The following is a 17,719-nucleotide window of genomic DNA, read 5'->3' as shown; positions in this document are numbered from 1 at the left end:
CTTCCTGTGACACTTTGGTTTTCCTTCCAGGATTCCCCTGGCTGCCTGATACCAGTTACATTGTAAGATCTTTGGAAAGTGGAATATTTCCAAGGTCTTAGACCAAGTTTGTGCCCAGTACGATACAGTCAGCACTGCTGGCTTTGACTCCAGGTTGGAGCCGAACCATTTAACTTCCTCTAGTCCGTATGAAGGTAGGACTGGTAAATCTAATTTTAAAAAATGCCCTTGTTTTTGTTAAGTGTTGCCTAGTCTTCTGGTCCCATAGTCATTTAAGGAGCCATCAGCATTTCCATTACAAACTCTTCTTTCAAGGATTCATCACTGCAATAAAAACATATTCTTATGGCAGAAATATACTCTCCACAAATTCTCTGGTGAAGGAAGGTGAGTTTAAGTGTCAAAAATTGCTATACCAGAGCAGGACACAAGGAAAAGGACTAAGGACTTGATTCTAAAAGGATCATCAAATGCTTGGTTTTGAGCTCATTGAGTTCCAGAGCTCTGTTTACATTTTTCATAAGCAAGCACAGGGACCAGAGTAATTAATAGTTGTTAAAAACAATAAATAAATTAAACAATAAATAATAAACAACAAAAATAAACAACAAAAAATAAACAATAACAATAAAAAAAAAACAATAAATAAATTAAACAATAAGCAGACACCACGCATATGCCTAGCATTCATGCAAGTAAAAGCCACATCTGCTCATAGAAGAAAGGAGGAAGATCACAATCCTAATAGAGAAAATAGTGCCTTCTCAGCTGTGTAATGAACTTCAGGTGTGCTTCGTACGCTCAGCTCTTGTTCAGTTTAAATACAAGAAACTCAAGCTGCTAACAAAGAGGATTTTCTCCTACCCTCTGAAGGAGATAGGTTTGACAATGCAATAAGTCTTATGCATCTTCCTTCATAATATCTATCTTACACAGATACAATAGGAAAAATTTATGTATATGTCAGTTATTGGAAGAAGACTATTGTGATGGAGAGAAACTAAATGATGTTTCTGTAGATAACCAATTTTTCTGTTGAAATTAGAACTCTAATTCAGCATTTCAGTGGTAGAAGTTGCTCCTTCCCTTATTAACATGCCCACAAAACAGTATTTCTTTTGTCAAATGTATTTCTCCACACAGGTCTAACAGAGCTGCATCTGCATGATCCTGTGATGCAGGTAGAGGTTGATTTAAAATAAAGCCTGAAACTACTGTCTTCTGAGACACAGAGCTACTTACTAGTGCAAATTTTACCATGTATATAGTATGTTAAAGGAAGAGCTGAAACTCTTACTTCTTAAGAGGATAGTTGCAATCCAAATTATATATCTAATGGATATAATAAAATATTGATTATCTCTACTGTAGCTACAAAAATTGTGTAAGACATACTACAAAAAATTAAGCATAACAGATGCACAATATTGCTTCAAGATGAAGTTCAGATATGGAATACAGTGCAGAAAGTGAAGAAATATTTCCTGAATTTTAACATCATAATATGGACCTTGCAAGAAGTAAAGAGAAATTGATAGAAAAGCAAAGAGAAGCCAATGAAAAAAGAAAGATCCATAGATAGTTTGAACATATTGGTAGAGTTTATCCCTCATAATTAAATTCTCTGCTGCAGTCACCACAAAAAACCATCAAATATTCAAGGAAACTGCCATACCCAGCAGATTTAGGGAGCTATAGGCCAAAAGCATATGCCTGTGGAAATCAAAGAACAAGGTTTTTGACGAGTAAGTGTACCAACATTTTATCATCTCCTCTCCTATTGAATTGAGCTGTTAAGTGCTGATGCGCAATGGCAATCATACATATAACAAAAATCTCACTTTCAACAGCATCCATTAAATGACATTTTGACAATGATTTTTTTTTTCCTGTGTGGTCTATTTTATCTATAGAAATATCAGAATCAGAATAAGAACAACCCCAGCTCATTAACATACTACAACACACTTTAATTACCCATTCAAGTGGTTTTAATACTTCCTGAGTAAAATGAGGGAAAGCAGATAGACCTTCCCCTTTCAGCCCTCCTCACAGTGCTGCATCTATCAGCTCTCATGCTTCAATCTCATTCCATGAATTATTTTTAAAAGTGCCTATTTATAGCGTAAAATCACTAGATAATGTGGCAAAACTGTTACATAATATGGGATGTTGAAACTTACCTTTTTTTTTGTCCCCTCCCAAAAAGGATCATGCAGTTCTTCATATGCTGGAATGGCAGCCTTCTGTGAAAAGTAGAGTTTTCTCCAACTCTCTACAAATTATTAAACTCCAAATCTACCAAACTACTCTACAAGTTCGATTTTAGCAGACCTTGATCAAACTTACAGAGATCTTCCTGAAACAACTTTTTTTGTATGTTTGGCCTGCAAGGTTTGAATTAGCACAAAAGTTAGCCATTGTAGTTACTGGCAAATAATTTTGAATAAGCTTACAAAAGACCCATAGGAGAAAAGGAAGGGAAGGGAAGGGAAGGGAAGGGAAGGGAAGGGAAGGGAAGGGAAGGGAAGGGAAGGGAAGGGAAGGGAAGGGAAGGGAAGGGAAGGGAAGGGAAGGGAAGGGAAGGGAAGGGAAGGGAAGGGAAGGGAAGGGAAGGGAAGGGAAGGGAAGGGAAAACCCTGCAAACAACAGAGGTATCTCCACAGGTGGGGACAGCATATGAAGAAGCCAGCCAGGCGCACGGACTATGGTACTGTATTTTAACTGTATCAGGATCGATTCATATTTTTTGTTTAATGTTTAAGCTTGGAAGACTGAAGAGTATCAAATTGAAAATGAATTTGTCTAAACCTGCTTGTTTCCTCTCTGACTCCTAGTTCACTGGACATTCTGCTAAAGGTGATCAGGGAAGTGAGAACCACCTGAGCTCTCCAAGACAGAAAGAGATGTCTCAGTAACTAATTATTTTTTTCAGCTCGTCTTCTTTTATCTAAGTGAAAACAGAAAGTAAGAGCAAAACAGATAATAGATCTGACAATAAAGCTGACAAATCCTTGGCAGTCTGTGAAATCAGCCAGCTGTGATACTGAACTGATGATTAAAAGGTTTTGTTTCCCTCAGTTAGGTAAAATAAAGGTGTCACAGGCTTTCCACCTTCACTTCCTAAGGGGGTTTCTCTTCAGAGCCGTTTTCACTTTCAATGCTGACTTAGTAAAAGTCATGTGGAGATTTTATGTGTGTGGTACCTGCAGCATTCACTGGAAGCAGTGCTACCTCTCTTGCTATGGTACACATTTATCCGAGTATGGAAACCACCTGCTTTCTTCTTGTACCAAACATGCCTGATGAAGGGACTAAAGACACAGTTTGTATGAGCTGCTCTGAGGCATAAGGCAAGAATCTGGGTAAAGCCTCATCCCTCTTACATAGCACATGTGCAACAGCCTGAGTGCTTTGTGCGTGTTCTGCGCCCAGTCCCACAGGGGGATGTATCCCCAAAATAATACAGGGGTGCTCTCATTTTGTTGAAATGATAAATAAACCACCGTACTCTGGTGAACTAAAAACCTCCAAACAATTTTCCTTATAGAGGCGCTTCTTTAATACTCAAATACATCAAAATGGTGCTTAGGCACATTTAGTCTGAAAATGTCAAATACCATGCTGCTTCAGACAAAGACATATTTTACAGTTACAATATCTTCTCAAAACTAAGATCACTTTTAACCAGTAGTTTATCGTTACAAACAACAGGAACTCACATGCCTTTGGGCACTTGCGTCAAAAAGCTTTTACTGAGGAGCTGACAGGCTCAGACCAAGCAAAGCGCTGCTGATGCAGAGCACTTTGTCACATTTAGTCAGCATGTTCCAACGAACAGGAGCCATTTGGAAAGGGCTCTGTCTTAACAATTCACCTACATCCTGGGGAAGGGCTCTTGCTTAGCAGTTCAACTGCATCTGTTCACCTCCACTGGCACTGCAATATGCAAAACATTAGGAAGAGATTCTTTGTGGAAAAGAAAAATAAATTAGGGCTGAAAACTTGTAACATATTAGATTAATCTTAGGGCTAGACATCCACATGAAGAAAAATTCATAAGAAAGGGACAATCTGCCACAAAAACCTACTTGGTAAGTAAGCAAAGCACTGCATGTCTGGGTCTGCTTGTGTGAGGCAGCAGGTCAGTGACAAAACCAAAAACAAGGTGTAGGTTTGCCAAGCCTTGGCTCAGCAGCCTGGTCTAAGGCCCAAAATAAATAAGTGCCTATAATATTTGGTCTTCTTTTTGACTGAAGATGTTTTTTTAAACCTTCTTCATAATTTGTTTTGGGGGCTGGAAGGGTTATATTCCTACTGATTTTAAAATATCTGCTGGTTTTCTTACAATTCTTCTCTACTGGTAAGAAGAAAGGCTGCATTTCTGCTTACAGCCCACATGTTATTTGCTTTTCTCTTTCCTGTGCCTTAGAATTTATACTAGCCCTTGATTTACGTTCTTGAAAAGTGACAGGTACACATGAATGGATGAACTGATCCACTAAGTGCAGCAAGGCTGTATTGGTAGCCCACAGTCCATTCACATCACTGAACCTTTCAGATTACTGGATTCAATGGCAGCTTTTTTACACTGTTTTTTACTTACCAAAAGAAAGAGCACTAAGAGATTGCAACCTTGGCAAAATCGAATTTTTAGAAGTGCGGAAACAACACATTTGCATTTGCCCAGATAGCCTTAATTTTGACACTCTGTGTTCAAGCTAGGCATGAAATGCAGAAGGGCACGCATGCAAAGTTGCAGAATGAAAGTTACTTGGGAAACCCCAGGTTTGGTACTTCCTAATTTCAAAGTGTTGATTTTGAAACCAGGCCAAACTTCACATGAATCAGGGCCCAGGGGAAGAAAGAGCCCATGACGAAGGCAACTGAAGATCGTAGCAGAACACATAAACACGAGGCTAAATTTGGGCTGGCCAGACAGACAAATATCTGGCATTTCCCAACTTCAGAGGACTTGAATTTCCACCTAAAAAAAAAAAAAAAAGAAAAAGTGTGAGTTTCAACTGTGTGTTGCTTTTTTTTTGCTTTTTGTTTTGTTTAAGGAAAGCCCACTCTGTTCACACGCAGCCACCTCTTCATCATCAGCGGGACATCAATGCTGAGTGCAGCTGCTGCAGAAACCAGACGAACACCCTCAGCTACCAGCCACACACACCTTATCTCCAGTGGAGAGAACTGGTGGAAGAGGGGGAGGAGAGGGCTCCTAGAATGGGGCACAGGAGAGAGCCTCTCCCAGGCCCCTGACCCAGAGAGCATCTCCAGCATCGCTGCCACCTCTCCTTTGTGCTGGCTGCACCAGAGCTTGTGGTGCTGGTGAACAGCCATTGATTCCCTGAGCTCTGCTAGCGAGAGGTGGGAACAGCTCTGGAAAAACAATTTGGAAAAAAAATTTTTAAAAAGGGTTTTTTTCTACACTAAGAGCTCCATGGTTTTTGTCCTGCCAAATACCCATGTGCACGCTTCTCACACAGCCATATTTCAAAGCCCTGTTGGAAGCACCAAAGATGTTAAAACTCCTCAGGATGAAGTAACAAGAACCTTTTATGCTGAAATGGGTCAGGGCTCCCAAGCGTGCAGGTAGGCCAGCTGCCACCCCCGTGATTAAAGCAGTAAAAGATAAGAGTCTACCACAGCTCATCAGTTGGAGAAAAATTTCCTCCCACATTTCCTCCTTTCCTCCAGTGCACACCCATGTATGGGGGGCTGTTGCTGGTCCACATTATCCCAGTAAAAGTGCTACAACAGACTTCAGAATGAGAGGAACCCTCAGCAGGTTTATTATCTGGTCTTCCTAAATGAATCAGAATTTTAAATGCGCAAAGAAAGCAAAGGCTGAGTGTCTGCCACAGCTGTTACAGGAAGAACAAAAGAATAATGTCATGTAATAGCCCACTTCTCTCTCAAGAGGCTTTGATGTCAGGAAACAAAAATACCCAAGTACAATTATTTTCTAACTTGTTCATCTTTGGGGGTTGCCAGAGGAAGGTCTTTTTTGCCTCCCAGACCACCACAGAGTTGAGACACGGAGAACAAGTGATCGTCCACATGACTCTTCTGTGAAAGTTCTGGATTTTCCAAAAGACCATTTACAGTTACATCGTTATTCATTTTTCCAGTCAGTGAGCATTACAAAAATAAAGGACAGAAAAACAGAGGTTATGCTAATAGTTCCCAAGTGACTATCAAGAGCACACTTGTTGTTTCAGTCTCTGGTGCGGATGACAGTAGATCTTCTCAGGAAGCTAAAGGAAGACACAGCCCTGCTTTGTGAAATTGCATAGAAGATTATACATTTTTTAAATGTCTATCTATAAAGATGTATCAACATTTCATTTTTAGGCAATTCTTTGAATTATTTTTAACAGTCCTGACATTTTCCAACAGACACCAACTGAAGTTGTTGTAGTGAGGTAGTAAGAAATTTTCTATAGAGCCGAAATGTCCTTAGGTGAGCAAATACATCCATGACGTTAAAAACATTATTTCAGTTGAAGAAATGGTACAAAACATCTGATCTTCTGACACTCCATCATATTCTGATGTTGAGAATGGACATTTAGACTGATTTTCTTTTCTTTCTGTCTTATGAAAAGATCAAGTCAAATTACTGAAATTTTGTGTACTTGACTAAATACTGAGAATGATGGCCTATTTTACTGCTCTCCAGCACAGTTCACTGAATAATCCAATAGTCTTGATCCAGCAGTGGTGGAATGACTTATACCTTGTTTTTTCATTGGGATGTTGGTAAGTTGTTAATCAACATTAAATGTAACAACCCTTCTTTGTGATTTCTCATTTTTGCAAACCTCAGAAACTCCCAAACCAAACTTAATACAGATTGATCAGCTATGTCAAAAATTAAAGCACTCATGGACACAAAATCATATTGCAGGGCAAAACCAGAGAGTTGTCTTCAATAGCAAACTTTCTGCTTAAGTCTTATTATCTTTACAATTTTATTTTTCATGTGAATTCACCCTGTATTTTTTCTGCTTTCCAAAGTAAGTGAAAAATGATCACCTGGAATAGAAGGTCCTTTGATATGTCCATTCTTATGTTCTTCTATACATACCTGTTCCCAGTGTGAATTTGTGTCATTCTGTTGAAGTGAACCTGTTGAAGGAGTGGACTGGGCTCTACATACTTACACATGATTTTCCATGCTATATAATTCACAAAGGATTTGGTACAAAGCTCAGGGAAGTTAATGTGAATTTTCCTACTTCTCAATAACAGATCTTGAACTCTTCATTTTCTTTCTGGACATTCACCTGCGAAACTGATTCCTTGGACTCATGCTTTTTCTTTCATTTTCATTCAAAGACCCACTGGAGAATCACAGAATCATTTAGGTTGAAAAAGTCCCTTAAGATCATCAAGTCCAATCATAAACCTAAAACGCTGCCAAGTCCACCACTAAACCATGTCCCCAAGCACCACATCCACATGTCTTTTAAACATGTTCAGGAATGGTGACTCCACCACTTCCCTGGGCAGCCTGTTCCAATACCTGACAACCATTATGATGAAGAAATTTTTCCTGATATCCAATCTAAACCTGCCCTGAAACAACTTGGATGTAATTTCCTCTTGTCTTATCACTTGTTGCTTGGGTGAAGAGACCAACCCCCTCCATGCTACAACCTCCTTTCAGGTAGTTGTAGACAGTGATAAGGTCTCCCCTCAGCCTCATTTTCTCCAGGCTGAACAGCCCCAGTTCCCTCAGCTGTTCCTCATCAGACTTGTGCTCCAGACCCCTCACCAGCTTTGTTGCCCTTCTCTGAACTCTCTCCAGCACCTCAATGTCTTTCTTGTAGTGAGGGGCCCAAAACTGAACACAGGATTCGAGGTGCGGCTTCAGAAGCGCCAAGTACAGGGGGATGATCTCTGCCTTGGTCCTCCTGGACACACTATTCCTGATACAAGCCAGGATGCTCTTGGTCTCTTGGCCACCTGGGCACGCTGCTGGCTCATATTCATCCAGCTGTTGATCAACACCCCCAGATCCCTTTCTCCCAGGCACTTTCCAGCCACTCTTCCCCGAGCCTGTAGTGCTGCCTGGGGTTGTTGTGACCCGAGTGCAGGATGTGGCTCTTGGCCTTGTTGAACCTCATACAATTGGTCTTGGCTCATTGATCCAGCCGGTCCAGATACATAGAAGCTCGCTCCAGTTATGTAGCTTCTCCACATTTTTCTATTTACCTGATTTCCTCCTTTCCACAGAAAAGTAGCTTGAGATATATTGTCTGTTGCTCTTATCTTTTTCATAGTCGTACCATGCACCCTTTCCAAACTCTTGTCACATGCCTCTCCAGCATAACAAAGTGGGACTAAAAGAGCCACCTGGATTTCTTATTCACGGTGGAATTTATGTTTCCCCCACATACAGGTACAAAAGTCAAATGCTGTACAGAAATCTATTCAATCAACAGTCCACGCTCCAGAGTTATGAGATACCATGGCCAACGGAAAATACAGGCACATCTCCTTCTGGACCTAGACTGTTCTTAGGAACAACTTGCATAAGCAAAATTGTGGCATTGTGCCTAAACTCAGTTTTGCTGGGCCCAAACTGACTCACACAGGATCAGCTTTGCTCTCTCTGTAGCACTGCACTGGTCGATCTGCAAACTGAATCATCTTCCCATGCATAATGGAGAGATGACTCCTTGCTTTACCAAGAAAGCTGGGTGACTCTAGAAGGTTTTTCAGGCAAAATGTTGAGGTTTTGTTGCAAATAGCTGAACTCACTTTTTTCTCAAGAGACACATTAAAGACCATCAAACGAGAACAATCAAGGTCACTAAGGACAGCCAGGCAACATCTCAGCCACCTCCCTGTATGAAAGACAGTGGAACGACCAGAGCCCCCAACTTAAACAGCTGTGCAGCTTGTCAAGAACAGCATATGCTGCAACAAGCCAAAACAGTGGACCTCAGGACTGTTATCTAATGGAAAGCAAACCAACAAACATGTATTGCTGTGTGCTGAAAAATTTCACTGCTGAGAAGCGTGATTTTAGGGGGAAAGGTGCTCTCTAACTGCAATACACCATGTCATAAATGGGCTTTCAGGATATAGGGTCTAGAACTAGTTGGCATTTGAGCCTAAAACTGATAGAAATCTATAAATACTTTAAATATAATTGAACAGGCCCACATATTAAATATACCCTAATAAATATGCATTGCAGAAGATCCAGCAGGTTGCAAAACAAGGTTAACTAGCCAGTGGAATGGGGTAACTGGTGTGTTTTCACTCACTTAAACAGAGATGATACATCTTCCCATCAGCACCAGCAGCTGTGAGCAGGAATCGTTCAGTGAAATTCCAAGGCTTATGTTATGTAGGAGGCCAGTCGGGATGATCATAATGATCCCTTCTGGTTTTAAAAGCTCTGAATACTATATGTAATGCCAGTAATTAACCTAGCTCCATAGGCTTCTGTTTACAAGTCAGCTATTTTGGCTGTCTATATCAGGAGAAATAACCAGTTGCAGCCAGTCAGGGTTTATTGAAAGTAGGGAATTACTATTTGGAGTGCAGTCTGTTTCTAAAAAGCCTGCTGTATAAGCCTGTGCTCTTTGGAAACACCGAAGTTGATCTCTATGACACATCCTATTTGCCGAAAGTTTACGGTAGACTGACTCATGCAGTTTTGTGTTGTGCTCTGTTTAAAATACAATTTTTTTTTGGTTGAGTGGTAGCTGTTTCAGTGGTTACCTTTTGGTTTGATGGTTTGTTTTCATAGGGCAGAGAAAGTTTACGCAAATTACGAGCAGTTGCCAGTACTGCCTGAAGAAAAATGTCATCCTGACATTGATTTCTTTGGGGAATGAATCATGCAGTGCCGTCTGTCTAGATTTGTGATCTTTTTTCTTTCTTTTAGTACAAATTTTGTCACTTGAAAAAATGCGTGATGTCTCGTCTTAAGCATATTTATAGTTTTTCCTCTGTTTACTAACAGTTCTGTTCCGTGTGTCACTCATGTCTGGCACATGCATCATCAGTAGTTCCATTTCAATATAGAAACCCATAATTTCACTTTATATTTTGTCCATATGCATCCTTTTTGTGGTTATGCTTTATCCGTGATGGGGCATTACAAGGAGGCCTTCTTAATGATAGAAACCATAATGTGTCCCAAATATAGCACACTATGGATAATTGTAGACCGGAGTTCAGGGGTATTTTTGGTTTCGACAATTAATGACTGCCTGCATGGAAGTTTTAATGCATTGCATCACATAAAAAGCCACCAACAGAAAACCAATGGCACATTCCTTTGGAGAGTTCCCTTGAGCTCAGCTAATCCAAAGAAAATCAAAACAGCCAAATCTTTAAATCAGCACAAACAGAAAACCTAAGTAATGAATACAGCTTCTAGGATTTCTTCAGGCCAGATCCTGCTCATTTGAAATGTTCCACTTAGGAAGAAAGGGCTGAGGAATCCCAGGAGCAGCAAAATCAGAGCAGCAGATGTTTCTAATCTGGTTCTAATCCAATGTAATTAGAATAACAGATAAAACCTAATTTATTGTTTTCTCATCACTGATTTCTTTTTAAGAATACTCAATTCCTTTGTTTCCTTGGTCTACTACTGTATGTCCCTGTTACTTACTATTTATTAAGTGCTGGTTGATGCAAACTTTTGGAGGTATAAAGCCATCATGGCTTTGCTATGATGTTTAGAAACTCTAGTCAATAAATCTCAGCTCTTGCCCATTGTCTCCTTGAAAAAGGGCAGCTCAATATTCAGTTTGTGCCTCCATCACCCTCCCCACCACAGCACAGAGAGACACTCAACAAAGAATCAGAATCACTTTGGTTGGAAAAGACCTTTAAGATCATCGAGTCCAAATGTTAACACAGCACTGCCAAGTCCACCTCTAAACCATGTCCCTAAGAACCTCATCTACACATCTTTTAAACACCTCCAGGAATGGTGACTCAACTGGTTCCCTGGGCAGCCTGTTCCAAGGCCTGACAAGCCTTTCTGTGAAGAAGTTTTTCCTAATGTGCCTGTCCGTATGGCATCGCATGACAGCAGGTATGGTCATCACATCTGAGGGAGCTGGCACTGAGGACACACTGGCATCCACACACAGGGAAAGACTCACTGTTACTGACTCATTCCCCGCCACAGATCCTCCTTAAAGAAAACACATGCTGCCTGTGAATCCCTTCCTAACAGTCAGCAATTCATTTCCAGATTAATTAAGTCTAGAAATTTAAGGAAAAAAAAATGTTATCATTCACAAGAGGCCAGTTCCAGCTGGGATACTGGCATATGCAGCATCAAGCAGGATGTCAGACTAAATCCACTTCCAGCGCTCATCTGTAACCTTATGAAATTGTCTTCCCACCTCTCTGAGCAGGCACTGAACCATCCTCCTGCTTGTGTACCGGGGTGGGCAGCCAAGTGAGGACGTCCACGCACCGACTGCGGGCAACAAGGGCACAAATCCAAGCCCAGGAATGTGGACGCAACAGTATGGCTGGAGACTCTGCACAGATACAACAGTTAATGGATTGTGTCAACACCATGAAGCTGGAGTCACCTCTGAGATCAGCCAAACAGTCTTCTCTACTGTGTGAAGTCATTTTTGTCACCAAGGTATCAGAATATATATTGCACAAGAAAAAAAGAGGGAGGAAAAGAAAAAGAGCAATTGGAGATTTCTTAATGATGGGTTGGGCATTCAAGCTCTGCCTGCCATTTGCATAGTCCTTATTCTTTTGATTAGGCTGTTGGTATTTGGAAAGAAAACATCTGATCTGTGATGCAGCACTGTGGATGCTTTGCATGGCAAACCTTGTCTGTGCTATAAAGCCAAGAACCAGCTAATATTAGAGGTAATCTCTTCCGCTTAACCCAGGTCCTCACAAGTTTAGGTTTATTCTTAACTGCTTCTGGCTGGTTATGGCCCAAGGGGTAAGACCTCTGCACTACAGTGCAGGACAAAATCCTGCCAGGATCTACCGCTTCCTCCCAGCACTTGCTGCTCTGACCAAGCTGACAGCACCCATCAGGTTGTGATGCCTCTCTGTCCCTTAGACTGAAAATGACTGTGAATCCCATAATAAAGTCGGAATCTCTAGAATCTTTGGAGAAATGAGAATGTTTTACTGACAGTGTTAGACATAGTTCAATGCTGTCTTTGGAACTGATTTAATGTTACTTCTAAACTAATACATTATTTTGAATGCCATCACAAAAGCCCAACATTAAACAAAACCATGCACCAATTTTTGTTGATGAGAAATACTGTGCTGATTTATGAGCCTTCTAGATATATTCTATGATGTGTCTATATATATATTCTATGATATCTATATATATAGATATATTCTATGATACCTATACTCATATTGCTGCAGCCAGAGAGTGGGCAGATTAAAAAGCAAAGCACCCAAGCAGGTGTCATTTCCTGTGTGGGGATGAGACAAACAAAAACTTGAAGTTTTGGGGAATCCTGCCTTGGGGAAAAATGTGGAAAACTCAGTGGTTCCCAAAAGTTCCCACCAATGGCAAAATGATTACTCTTCAGAAATCTTTTTATAAGCCCTGTAGCTCATATTTTTCCTTGCCAGGAGTGGCTCAGCAGTAGTTCCAAGGGATGTGAATTACTCCAAATGGTAGAAGTCCCAGTGATCCTTTCTTTCAATCTGTGCTAGTGCTGCACTTTATATGTTAAACTATTATTAAATTAAAACCCAGCCACAATGACACCACATTGTATAGCTAAGCAAGTATCCACAATTCAGAGACATGTATATAAAGTGGAGGCTGGAATCCAGCCCTCCAGTTTCCAAGTCACAGGTCAAAAGTTCCAGAGGTACCAGCAATCAGAATTGAGCATAAAAATACCTTCATTTTTAGATCATTCTTCTTTATCCAAAACTTGAATTTGTAAAAAGTCGAATTCATTATCAGGTTAAAAAACCCCAAACCAAACAGCTTTCTGAGTACGGACTGAGTGAGGGTTTTTTCCTTTGTTTTTGTCAGGCTGTCAAGCAGAAAATACGCCACCACCATCACCCTCCCTCCACTTTAGTAGCAAACAGTCTGGCAGACAATAACTCAGAAGGTGGGAGAATGAGGTTCAAACCTTTCTTTTTCCTGCCAGAAAGACACCCACGCAGATATGAAACCAACATTATGATACACATTACACAACACTGTGCGTCCCCAAACACTGGGGAAGCAACTCAGGAGGTAAGACAGAGTTCACTGAGCAGGCCAGATGTCTTGAGACACATTTGGTGTCAGGGTTCAGGCAGTGACCAAGGCTGGGAACTCTGAGAGCAGCAAGTCGGCCCCTTCGAAGCAGTGAGCAGCCACTGTCACCGCTGATGGTGTTCAACAACACTTGGAAAAAAAAGTCTGAAATGCCCCGTTTTAGACTATGGACACACTATCACATACCTGTGGGCTAGGAGGGAGGTCTTCAAGCTTCCTCTGGTTTCCTGTCGATCCTTCCTTGTTCATTGTGTTTCCCTCTCTCTCGTTGTCCTCATATCCATGCCCTCCCTTTTTGCTGGATGAGTTTATAAATCTGCCAGGGTGGGTAGCCGCCTCTTGTTTTTTAGGGGTCTCTTTTACAAAGTGCTGAACAAAGTGCAAAAAGCTGTTTGGCTCTGTTTGGAAAGTGTGCAGCAGAGTTTGAACTGAAAAAGAAGGAAAAAAGAAAAAAACTAAATAATTATAATCTATACGAGGGATATCAAACTCATTTTCACCAGGGGCCACATCAGCCTCGCAGTTGCCTTCAAAGGGCTGAATGTAATTTTAGGACTGTATACATGTAGAATCTATGTAATCTACATTGTCTTCAACAAGGTCGAGAGGTAATAAAAGGCACAACAGTGGAATGCTAGGACCAGGAGACTTGGGTCCTGTAGGATCAACAGAGCTTGTGCTTTGAAGTTTTGTCATTGCCTTGCATGACAAACAGGTTTCATAAAATATCCACAGGTCAGCATAACACCCAGGTACCACTTGCTCATTTGCACGTTTTATCCTGGGCACAAGCTTAGCGTTTGCTGTCGCTCGTGACTTTGTCTTCCACCCATCACATGGCTTTCTCCACAGCACCCCACACATCGACCACTTGTGAACATGTTGGCAAGCAAAGCTCAGCTTTGCATTAATACAAGGCTATGTACGAGGACTTCAAGATCAGTGACTTTTCTGTTCTCTTAAAAGATGTTAAAGACAGCAGCATCAATCTTTTTCCATTTGTCGTGGTGGGCAGTATACCTCTTCTCTTGGGGCAACTTGTGCACAACTTTGCAGCTAATCCCTGCTATAAACTTAGAAAGCAAACTCAAAAGACTGCACACCAGCTCTGTTTCAGTTCACAGCAGCATGTTTAGGTCTGTTTATAAATACTTTCACTAGCCATGAAACCTTCTGTTTAATTGTTTACATGATTTTTAAAAATTTTTTTAGAAAGTAGCTTGAAACCAGAATGGGAAAACATAACTGGGCAGGACAGAAGTGTGATTCCAGGCAGAATATTACATTTGGTCCCTATTTCTGCAGCCCAAAATAACAACTCTCCAAAGAGCACCGGGGATGTTCAAATTCCAGAGCCAGAACTAAGCTCCATGGCTCAAGACATGATGCGATCTCTAGGAGGAAGGTGAAGCGTAACTCTGAAAGACAGAAATGCCTGAGATAAGAATGTAAAAATCCAAGGCTTGGTGCATGCCCATATTCTCTCATGTGTACACAAACAGTTAAATTTGTGTCAGGGAGCAACATGTTCAGTTTTCTGAAGAAGACGTGTTTCCCAGAAGGAATTACATAAATATTTATGAAAACGAAGCAGGAAATATTTTCCCAGGGTAGGACACTGTTCAGCACTGCATCAGGTCAGCAGAAGCCGGGGTTTATTTTGTCAGTCTTCCCCTGGAACTGAATCATTGCCCTCTTGTTTGCAAAAATCTGTTCTGACACAGAAAGAGGCTGCACTTAGATAAACACAATTACAAACCACACCGACTATTTCACTTTCTATCACATCTCTGAATGCATACGTGAATAACTTACCTTTTTAGACAGCTTCTCTAAGTCATTGCGTGGAACACAATACCAAGAGGTTTCTGTCTCAGGCCTCTCAGGAAGGCTGGTGCCATATGGGTAAAGTCAAAGGCATCTTCAGTAGAACTGAAAGCCTGCAGGCTAACTGTCAGAGAAATGGAAGTGTTCACCATCCAAGGGCTTATAACACATTCACTGTTAACCAGTAAATTCTTTCAAGGTACTAAAGTTAAAAATGCAAAGAGTGAGCAGAATTTACACACAATTGAGGTTGTTTTAAAAAATGGGGTACAGGGCTCAGTTCTGCACCTCATAAAGCACCCAGCTGCTCTCTGAACCTGGTCTGCAATGCAAGCTCCCAACATTTCAGTGCTGAGCAGACATTCTGCTGCCTGGGAACCAGCTGTCTCCAAATCCCTCCTGCCTCGCAGCACACGCTTCCAGCTGGAATCTGGGTCAGCTTTTCTGTGTAAGGGCTACAAGCTGAGGGGGATAGGAGTGGGAAAGGAGAGGCAGGAGTATCCCAAGGGATTGTAAGCTCTAAAGCAGACCTAAGGTTCTCCTAGAGCATCATCCCTGTGTCAGACCAGGGAATACTTGCACCCATTTCTGAAGGTACCCAACTTGAGTCAAAATCACTAGCAGGAAACCAAGCTGATGGGGAACATGTATTTCCATACTGCTGTGGCTAACGAAACCCCTCAAATATCCAAAAAGAACTACCTAAAATCATTAGGGTCCCATAAGCTTGCTTTACTGAACATAGAAGCAAGGAGATTTTGCAGAATTTTGTCCTTAGTGTGGTTCTTTTTGTCAATTATTTGCAGGCATATCAAGGCCTTGTCATTGTTTTTATCTTACTCAGGGGAACAATAACCGGTGGAGACTGTGTTTACAGGCCTGAGTAGTCATTGCGTGGTGTCAAACCCAAAAATGACATTTCACAAAATAGCCCTGGGATGACTTTCCTCCCTACACTTGGCAAACCACATGTTACTGCTTTTCCTCTTCCGTTCTTTCTAGGCTTTGCCACCAGGATTGATGTATCCAGTACAACAGGCTGAAACACTCCAAATCGTCATGACCTCTGATGCCAGGAGAACTGAAGACATGTAGGATCCCAAAGCAGAGAAACACAGTACTTTTTTTTTTTCTTTTACATTGGATACCCCCAGGTTTATTTAGTATAGTAAGGTACAGAAGAGGAAAGCTCTCCTTAATCCTAAATTTGGGTTAGAAGGGTGTCAGTGCACTCTCAGCACTTGTGGCTGAGTCAGCCCATAGAAACTGTCAGGACGTAGGGCTGGAGTCCAACCACAGGACCTGGGACTCTACGAGTTATTAAAATTGGCTGTAGGTCTGTCCACTTTTTTGATGAACACTATTGGAATTTAACTCCTAACATCTGAAGAATAAGCAAGTGAAGGTAACATAAATTATGGAGGAAGTACTCGGAGTCCAATGAGACAACGCACTACAGCAAGGTTACCTGACTACAGCTCAACTCAAAGCAATAGAACCTTGCAGGATTTCCTTTTGTTGTCTTCTCAGAGTTTCCTTGTAATGCCCTAGGAAATGTTTGCTTTATGTCTTTTACGTCTGGACAAGACTACTCAGTTTGTTTTTCTCTCTTAACTACAGATGTTTCTGTAAGCCTGATTCAATAACAATTAACATGCACAATTGGCAATGTGCCTCATTAAATCTCCATCATCAGTGAAGCTGCTTGAAGATTTTTCACCAAAACTGGTTTGATAAATACCGATTTGCCAAATCCTGTCCTTTTGTGCTAGTATATCAGTTTTGACAGATTTTATGTTAAGGCAGGTTTCCTGGCTCCATGACAGGATTTCTGGTCCAATGTACAGGAAGATATAACTGATTAGCAAACAGTCTTGTAGTAAGGTAATATAATCTTAAGGCTCTAGGGCAAACACTGTTTTGAATTAGGCAGAGAAAGAATTTTAATCTGGATGTCCTACATTTTAAGTAAGTGCCTTCATTACCAAGCTCTTGGATATAGCTGGCTTCACTTCTCACTGTGTGTTTGCGGGTTTGTGACTTTCATGGAGGGAAGAAAAAAAAAATTTAAAATAAAGAAAAAAAAAAAAGAAAAAGTAGGGTCTTGATTCCTTTCCTAACATAGAATGCAAACACTTGATCACAGCAATTGTAGTATCAGAAAAATGTTCCCTTCTTAGTGCTGGTCAGTGACTGAACTGGTTAAACAAATGGTTTCCTCTCTTGCACTTACCCCTCTTTATCCTTGATAAATAACAAAGAAGTCACTGTAAGTCTCAGCACTGCGGAACAGATAGCATCATTCACGTCAGTTTGGCAACATTTCCCAAAATGCCTCCTCCAAAGCTAAGTACACTGGCTTCCCACTCCTACGCTCTCTATTCTTGCTCTTACATTGACCTCCTGCTCACAAAATGGAAAGTGAAGAAAAAGATAAATAAAACAGATTTACAGTGTACAAGTCAGAGGCACAGTGCCCAACGCAAATCACAGAGGATCAAGTTTATTCCTGGTACAACTCCATCCATCTATAATCCCAGCTTTCTCCTTCCTCCCCCTCTAGCTGTGGTGTATCTGTTATTAAGGCCACATTTGAGGGTGTTAGTTAGATGACATTCTTTAGGA

At 41.0% G+C, this 17,719-nt stretch overlaps 1 long non-coding RNA gene across 1 annotated transcript; it reads right to left on the bottom strand.

Annotated features, from left to right (window-relative positions):
• Nucleotides 1-3,564: 3,564 nt before the first annotated feature.
• Nucleotides 3,565-15,397, bottom strand: LOC139827336 (uncharacterized). Its single transcript, XR_011737850.1, has 3 exons — nt 15,083-15,397; nt 13,454-13,695; nt 3,565-4,987 (listed from the first exon to the last, which is right to left on the bottom strand). It is a non-coding gene; the product is annotated as an uncharacterized lncRNA (long non-coding RNA).
• Nucleotides 15,398-17,719: the final 2,322 nt, after the last annotated feature.

This window comes from Patagioenas fasciata, chromosome 2 (genome assembly GCF_037038585.1).
Source record: "Patagioenas fasciata isolate bPatFas1 chromosome 2, bPatFas1.hap1, whole genome shotgun sequence".
NCBI lineage: Eukaryota > Metazoa > Chordata > Aves > Columbiformes > Columbidae > Patagioenas > Patagioenas fasciata.
This window is presented reverse-complemented; position numbering and strand designations above follow the sequence as displayed.